The following is an 8,186-nucleotide window of genomic DNA, read 5'->3' as shown; positions in this document are numbered from 1 at the left end:
CAGTTGGGTGACGCGTCGGTCCGGCCTGCGGGGTTACCCGTGGTTCCTCGGCGGGGGGACGAGGGGGCCGCCACCCAGCACGCAGGAGGGGTGGCCCCGGGGACCCAGGACCACAGCCACCGAGCGCTCACCCCGAGCGCCGCCTACTGTGTGACCTTAGACAGGTCCCTTGGCGTCTCTGGGCCTGGTCGCCTCCATCTCCCCACCCCCCACTCCCAAGCGAGACCCACCAGCCACCGGCAACCGGAATTTATTGGGCGCCTGCTGTGTGCCAGACTCTGTGGTGGCTGCCCTGGACTCAGGACAGCACCCCTCTTTGCCCCTAGTGGAACCCACAGCGGGTAGAGAAGACAGACAACAAATAAACCTGTGAATAAGATAATTTTGGAGAACAGTCAGGTGCTGGGGAGAAAAATCCAGTAGGGGCAGGAGACAGAAAATGACAGGAGGCTACTTAAGCCAGGAGATGAGGGGAGGTCTCTCCAAGGAGGTGACATTTGAGCTGAGACCTGGATAACGACTGGAGTCTGCATACAGGGGATGGGGGGAGGTGTTCCAGGTAAAGGGAGTCCAGGGCAGAAGCCTGGAGGCAGTTCAGCCTGGTCAACTGCAGGGTCTCATTCCTTACTTTGCAGGGCAGCTGTGAGCATCAGACACACAAGATCAAGTGAATAAAGCAGCTAGCCCAGAGTAATCAATGTCTTGAGAACCATTACCAAGGACAGCCCCCTTTTCCAGATAAGCAAACTGAGGCCCAGGGTGGATAAAACGACTCACTGCACATCAGAAGTTGGAGAGGGAGATCCATATTGGTCGCAATGTTCCACTCACACCTGTGCAGTGCAGGGGGGCTAGGGGAGTCTCAGGTCCAGCAAGGAGCGCCCTCCCCAGGGGAGAGATGGAAGTAAAATTCACAGAGATGCCACGTGGTAAAGTCCAGAGGGTGAGGTCAAGGCTTGGCATGGGGTGGGGTGGAGGGGTGAGTTTGGTGATGTGGGGTCTAGGATAGATACATTGACCAGAAAACCCCTGGGTTTTAAAAATAGGGGATGCCTCGGGCTTCCCTGATGGTCTAATGGTTAAGACTCCACTTCCACTGCAGGGGCCATGGGTTTGGTCCCTAGCCAGGGAAGTTTCACATGCCCTGAGGTTTGGCCAAAAAAAGGGGGGTACCTTTTGAGTGTGAGCTCCAACTCTGTTTGCCCCAGTTGCACACCCTGACATCATCATAATAGCTGAAGCTGTCTCATCTGTCATACTTTGATTCTGTGATACCGATGAGAAAATATCTGGCATTATCCCCATTTTACAGAGTCACAGGAGCACAGTAGCCAAGGTAGGATTTTAACCCAGACCTTCAGGTTGCAGAGGTGCCTTACTGGCAGGGTTAACACTGGATAGGTTGGCAGGGGCTCTGGGACTCTGCCCCACATGTCAAATGACCTGGGAGAGGCTCTACCCATAAGCTTCCCAACACATGTGGAACAGGTGCGGTTGGGCCTGGACAGACCATAAACATTAAACAAACTGTGAGCATTCAGGACTTCTCTGGCAGTGCAGAGGTTAAGACTCCATGCTTCCACTTCAGGGGCATGGGTTCAATCCCTGGCTGGGGAACTGAGATCCCACATGCCACGAGAGATGGCCAAAATTTTTTTTAAAAAAACAAGTTGTAAATGTTCAGAGAGTGAGTAGGCTTCCAAAAGAAATAAAATGAGAGAACCTGACCGGGTAGGGAGGTTGGGGCCAGCTAGAGCCAGGCTGGCCAGGCCAGGCCTCCCTCAGTGGGGATGTTTGATCTAAGCTTGAGAGGAGATGAGCTGGTCATGGTCCAGGCAAAAGAAACAGCTTGTGCAAAGGCCCTGAGGCAGGATCATCATGCCTGCAGTGTTGGAGGAACAGGGAGGAGGCCTGAGGGGAGTGAGTGATGAGGAGAGGAGAAAAGTGATGGGGGGTCAGATCTTGTAGACAGAGGTGAAGAGTTTGCATTTTATTCTGAGGGTGATGGGGAGCTATGGAAGATTCTTGAGCAGAGGGAAGCGTGAGATTGGATTCACATTTTCATGGGTGATCAAAGATGTGGGAAAAGTGAAAAGTGAGTGCATAGCCCAGCTGTTGGGTGTGAAGTGAGGCTGGGTAAAGAAGGGCCTTTTGGGGCATAAAGGAAGTGTAAATGGCTACCCTGTTTAGAGCATTTACTATGAATTTTAAAAATATATTTATTTATTTATTTGGTTGTGCCAGGTGTTAGTTGATCTAGTTCCCTGAACGGGGATCAAACCCAGGCCCCCTGCATTGGGAGTCTGGAGTCTTAGCCACTGGACCACCAGAGAAGTCCCTACTATGAAGCATTTTAAGTACTTGATAGGCCTGAACTTATTTGAAGATTCTGTTATCAATCTCCTTTTCCAGATAAGAATACCCACTGAGTCCAGGTCCATCCTGGACTCCCAAAAGTCCTTTCTTTTTTTTCCCCTTTGCAGTCCAGTTCTTGCCCAGGGGAAGGCTGGAGTTTGGAGCCCTCAGCCAATCCCAGTGCCTCCTGCCACTGGCTACTGTCTCCCCTGTCCCCCGTTAACCAGAGCCGAATGGGATTTTACAGACCCTTGTGAAAGTAAGCAGAGTGACGTTACAGTCATGCTGTGTTCACTCCCTGCTTCAGCTTCACAGCCAGAGAATGTTCAGAGGCCCACTCAGTAAGGCAAGAGGTCAGACCTCAAGGCTCCTCAATCCCAGGGCAGGGTTTAAAGTTGCCCCATCTTTCCTCCTCCATGTTGGGTTAGGGTTATATAAAGGCACAGTTCAAATGAGGCAACTCCTATGTACCCTGCAGAACCTCAGCTTAAACACCCCACCAGACACCTAGCATGCCTTTCCAACTTTCCATATAGGCACCTCACTCCTGGCTCTGCCTTCACCCCCTTCTCCACCCCAGGTCCTCCCTTCTCAGCCCAGACCACTCTCAGGGGGCTGAGTCTGGTGCTTGGTCTCCTCCCACTTCCCCAAACTTGGGAACCCCTCCTGCATGGCCTAGCCCTGGCTGCAAGCTTGGGAGCAGCAAAAAGCATTGGTTTCATGAATAAATCTTGTGCAACCGTCTCACTATACAGGTGAGAAAACTGGCCCAGAGAGATGCGCTCAAGTGTCCCTAGGTCACATGAGGAGGTAGAGGGCAGGGCGCTAGAACAGGGCAGGAAGGCTCCCTGTATTCATGGGTGGAAGGAAACGTGTGTAATTTTTCTGAGGGGGGCTCACAGCCAACCGTGGCGGGAACGGAGGCTCAGAGGTCACCCGAAAGCCCTGGCCAGCGGGAGGGGACAGGCCTGGCTGGTGGCCCAGCAGCTCGGCTAGGGGGGCGGTAGGCAGAGGTTGGCGAAGTCGGAAGCCAAAGGCTTGGCCTCCCCGAGGGAGCCGCTTTCCCGGCCCGGGTCGGATCAATGGGCTGTAATTATACCGCGCCGGGCCCGGAGCCGGCGGGGAGGGAGCAGGAGCTGGCAGGAGAGAGGCGGCGGGAGGGGGAGCGCGGGCCGGAGAGAGACCCACGTTACTTTGATTGACAGCCCAGGCGGGCGCCGCGCGGGAGCTTCTGGGGCTCGTAGTCCTTCTGAGAATCCCTGCTCCCATCTCCTCTCCCGTTCGCGCCTGGGGAAACTGAGTCATGGGGACCAGCAACCCTCTCCCTTCGCCTACACCTGGGCCCACCCCTTCCCATCCGACCTGATGGGAGAAACAGACGAGCTGGGAGACTCTGGGCTCGGGTGAGAGTCTCAGTTCTTCCCTGGGCGTCTGGAGTGACTTGACGTCTCTGCCTCAGTTTACCCACCTGTGAAATAGGGCGAAAAGGCACAGTTCGGCCCAGCCAGCTGGCCAGGCTTTTTGCAAAGTAGTATGTTGGACTACGGAAGTCTTCTTTTTAAGGGAAGACCAGCCAGGCTTAGGAGGTGGCTCGATTCTCCCCGCGCTTTTTGGATACTAACCCAGCTGGAGTACCCCCGCCCCGAAAGCCAAACCGGGGCAGAATCAGGCGTCCACGAGGCTCTCAGGTTTCTCTCAAGGAGGGGAGCCACACTCTCCATACCCTCCTGGGAGGGCCTTGCCGCCTTCCGATTGGTCCAGCCAATCCTAGCGCTTTCTGCCATTGGTTGCCAGATCCCTGATCCCCATTGGTCACTTCTCATTGTGACGTCACGGACCCATGTGGGAGCGCCGCAGGCAGATTGGCTGGCGCGCCCAGCCAACCACTGCAGAGAAAGGAATTTCCACAGTAGCTGGGGCGGCGAGGCTGATTTAAGGTGGTCTGAGCAATACCGGGTCCCAGTGCTGCTTCTCAGCTTTTTCCTTTAAAAAAAAAACAAAAAAAAAACCCCTCCACATCCACATCATAAAAACCCAGCCAGGAGTCTTTCTGTGCAGTGGGAGGGAAGAGGTCAAAAGCTAAGTCCCTTTCCCCAATGTTGCCCTTCTCCCAGGATTTTGTAGATGGGGAAACTGAGACCCAGAGGGGTGGGGCGTGAAGCCCTGGATGGCAAATGAGTTAGCTGGGGAAAGCCTTTCTAGTGAAGTGAGAAGGTTGTGCTAGACTGCCCAGGCTGTAACTCATGCCTGGCAGTCCTTTCCCTGCCTCCCTGTCTGGCCGGATGTGGCATTTCAGCGAGTTATCAAGTAATCGGCCGCCTAGGGGTCCCCCCCACCATCTTCTCCACCCATGTCACAGACTGCTTTCTGCTGAGCCTTCCCAAACTCAAAGCTGCTGCTCCCAAAGCTGGGGTTGCTTCTGCTTAGAACAAACTATCTCCTCCTTCCTGGCAAATTATACACACTGACTTGGTGGGGGGGGTGTGTGTGTGGGGTGTGTGTGTGTGTGTGTGTGTGTGTGTGTGTGGTTTTGTGGCTTCTCAGGCAATCCACAAATCTGTATTTACCCTCCCATGTGGAGTTTGCCTGGCTGAGGGATCTGAAGACTGATGGGTAAAGGTCCCTTCCTCCAGGAAGCCTTCTCTGAACTCATCAGGCAAAGCTCCTGTTCCTCCTTTGGGTACTCCTTTGTCCTGGCACTGCTCATGTGGACTTGCAGGGTGTCCTCAGCTCCGTCTCATGCCCCCTACCCCTTGGAGCCTCCCAAGCAAGGCATGGGGCTGGCCCTCACCAAGGCCCCAGCATCTTCCCCGTGAGGAGGTGGTTAGAGAATAAATATGAACCTGCCAATTTTAAACAGTCTGTGTTCAGTGTGTGTGTAGTGGGAGATGCCTTTTGGAGAAGCTGCCCGGAGGAGGTGCCTTTTGGGTTGAACTTTGAAGGAATGGATTTTCTCCAGGCAGAAAAGGAGTAGGAAGGGATTCCAGAAAGAGATAATAACAAAAACAAAGGCCTAGAGGTAGGAAAGAACACGGATGAGGTAATCTGGCTGGTGTGGCCTGAGCAGAGTGTTTCAACTGATGGAGGGAGGTAAAGCTGGCTTAGACCAGGTGGTGCAGGGCATCTGATGCTAGCTAGCCTGAAGATCTGGAACTTTGTCCCAAGGGCAATAGGGAGCCATGGGGTAGCTTTAAGTGAGGGCAGGCCAGACTCAGAAAGTGACAAGAGTGAAACGTACTCAGAGTGTGAAGGTGGCTTGAGGTCCAGATGGGAGAAGAAGGAGGGCTGATGCAGGCAAGGGGTGTGGGGATGGGAAGCAAGGGTGCGTGGTAGGTGAAGAGGTGAGAAGAGACTAGGACGATGCTCTAGGATCTTGCAGGATCAAGGTGATTGGGGTCTGACCGGGTGACGGATAGGTCTGGGGAAAGCTGCGGTATCTAGTGGCCTGGGGGACATCCATTAGTGGGGACTCTACCTGCAGGGCTGGGTCTCAGGGTAGGGACCAGGGGTGGAGCCAGAGCTTAGAGCCATCTTCATGAAGGTGATGCCTAAAGCCTCTAAGAGAACATGGTGGCTCAGAGCCTGGGCAGCCAGAGGTGTGTGGGTGAAGGTGACATTCAGATGATGAGGCTAGGAGGAAAGAGACCAGCCTGCAAGAAGAACGAGGGCCAGCACGTTGGGAGGGCATGGAGCCAGGGAGGAGAAAGTCCACTCTGTGCACAGGGCCGAGGTGAGGGTCAAGAAGGAGCCGTTGGACTTCAGGCGGTGGAAGCAGTGGAGGATGAGGAAGTGGCCCAGAGCAGGGAGCTCTTGTCTTCCCAGGGAGGTAAGCTACCTCCTGGAAAGGTTTTGGAATTAGGATGGCACAGATGCCCCAAAACTTGGAATGATGAACTTTTGGCGTCATGGAATGCTGGCACCCTCTCTTTCTTAGAATTCCCCAGCAGGAGTGAGGTCAGTGATATCTGCCTTTAGCTGGATCTACTCTTTTCTCACGCCCCTGCCTGTTCATTTATTGAGTACTTACTGTATGCCAGGTTCTGCAGGCACTAAGACAGGTTCTGTCCCAACATGGCCGAGTGAGGGAGAAGAATGAGTGGAACAACCCACAAAGAAACACAGTCATGTCAAAACAAACTCTGATAGGGCCAAGAGAGCAAGAGAGAGTACAAGATGCAGTGTTTGAGAATAACAGGGTGGAGTGGGTGGGTGAATATTGTTTAAGGGGGTGGCTAGGAAGGGCCTTTCCAAGGAATCGACATTGGTGCTGAGACCTGAATAATGAGAAGCAAGGGAAAAGCATTCTAGGGAAAGGGAGCAGGGAGTGCAAAGGCCCTGGGGCAGGATCGTACTGGGTGTCTGGGAGGAACAGCAGGAGTAGCCCATGTAGCCGGAGGGGAATGAAAGAAGGTGAAAGTGATGTGAGTTGGGATCAGGGAAGGGAGGGCGGGGAGGGGGTTTGTGCAGGGCCTTGTGGGAAGAGGAAAGAGTTTGGCTTTTTTCTTGATGGCAATAGGGAACCATAGAATACTTATACTCCAGCTTCCCTGGTGGCTCAGACGGTAAAGAATCTGCCTGCAGTGCGGGAGACCTGGGTTCGATCCTGGGTCAGGAAGATTCCCCTGGAGAAGGGAATGGCAACCCACTCCAATATTCTGGCCTGGAGAATTCCATGGACAGAGGAGCCCGTGAGCTACAGCCCATGGGGTTGTAGAGTCAGACATGACTGAGCAACTAACATTTTCACAACACACACACGTATCTTTATCCTTTATCTTTAGAATCTTCCTTCCTCTTCCCATGACTCCCCATCTTTAGCCTTCATGTGTCAACCTCCTCCAAGAGGTTTCTCTCAGACACCCCAAATAAGTGGATTCCCTCTAATCTCCATAGTTGTCCCCCTAAAGCCTCTTTGTACCCACACACACTTTCATGATTTTCTAGCTACAATCTTGTTTTATCCACTGATCTCAGAGAAGGCAAGAAATCTGTTATCCATCCATCCTGTATTCCGTCTGCCTAGAAGGAGGCCTGGTATGTCATAGGTGCTCAATAAATTCAACAGGGCTTTTGTATGCTTCTGCTCGCTCACCTACAGACACGGGTGCAGATATTAATACAAGGCCAGGGGTTTTCTCTGTTTGGTTCCCGGTTGAACTCCTGGGCCTGGAGCAGTGTCTGGTCCACACTAGGCTCTCCACACGTTTGTTGATTGAATTAACAAACAACCCTGAAGTTTCTCATGAGCAAGATGGGAATAAGAATGTCCAACTTCCCACCTCACTGGATATGTGCAGTCTGCAATGGGAGATGGAGTCCCACCTTAAGAGAGATCTCAGTCTGATGGCAGAGATCCGTATTTGTCCTCAGCGGGACCTCTGTTTTCTAGGAGCTCATGGTCTGAGAGCCGAGAGAGCCAGGTCCACTGGTGTGGCCGTGGGAACCCAACTCCCATCTCTGGAAGTTTACTCCGTTCCAGAGCAGGCTGAGGGCTGTTCCTGTGTGTGTAGTCTAAAAATAGCCCCTGCTTTGACCATTTTACAGGTGGGAATACCGAGGTCCAGTGAGGGTGGAGGGGCCTGGCTCTGCCCCCAAGCTCGACCCTCCTCTGATGATTTTACAGGTTAGACCCTGTCCCTGCAGGCAGGTTCTCCAGCCAGCGCTTGGCAGGCTGTTTTCCCCATCCTTAAGTCTAAGCCCATCTCCTCAGAAAGACCATTTCTGGCCCCCTCCTGTCTTCCTCGCCCCAAGCTACCCTCACAGTGGGTCACTAGGTGTTTAACTGGTTTTTCTCTCTTGGGTCCTCGGGAGAGTGGGGAGTGGCGACGTTT

Source organism: Oryx dammah, unplaced genomic scaffold, assembly GCF_014754425.2.
Source record: "Oryx dammah isolate SB20612 unplaced genomic scaffold, SCBI_Odam_1.1 HiC_scaffold_5, whole genome shotgun sequence".
Classification (NCBI taxonomy): domain Eukaryota; kingdom Metazoa; phylum Chordata; class Mammalia; order Artiodactyla; family Bovidae; genus Oryx; species Oryx dammah.
This window is presented reverse-complemented; position numbering follows the sequence as displayed.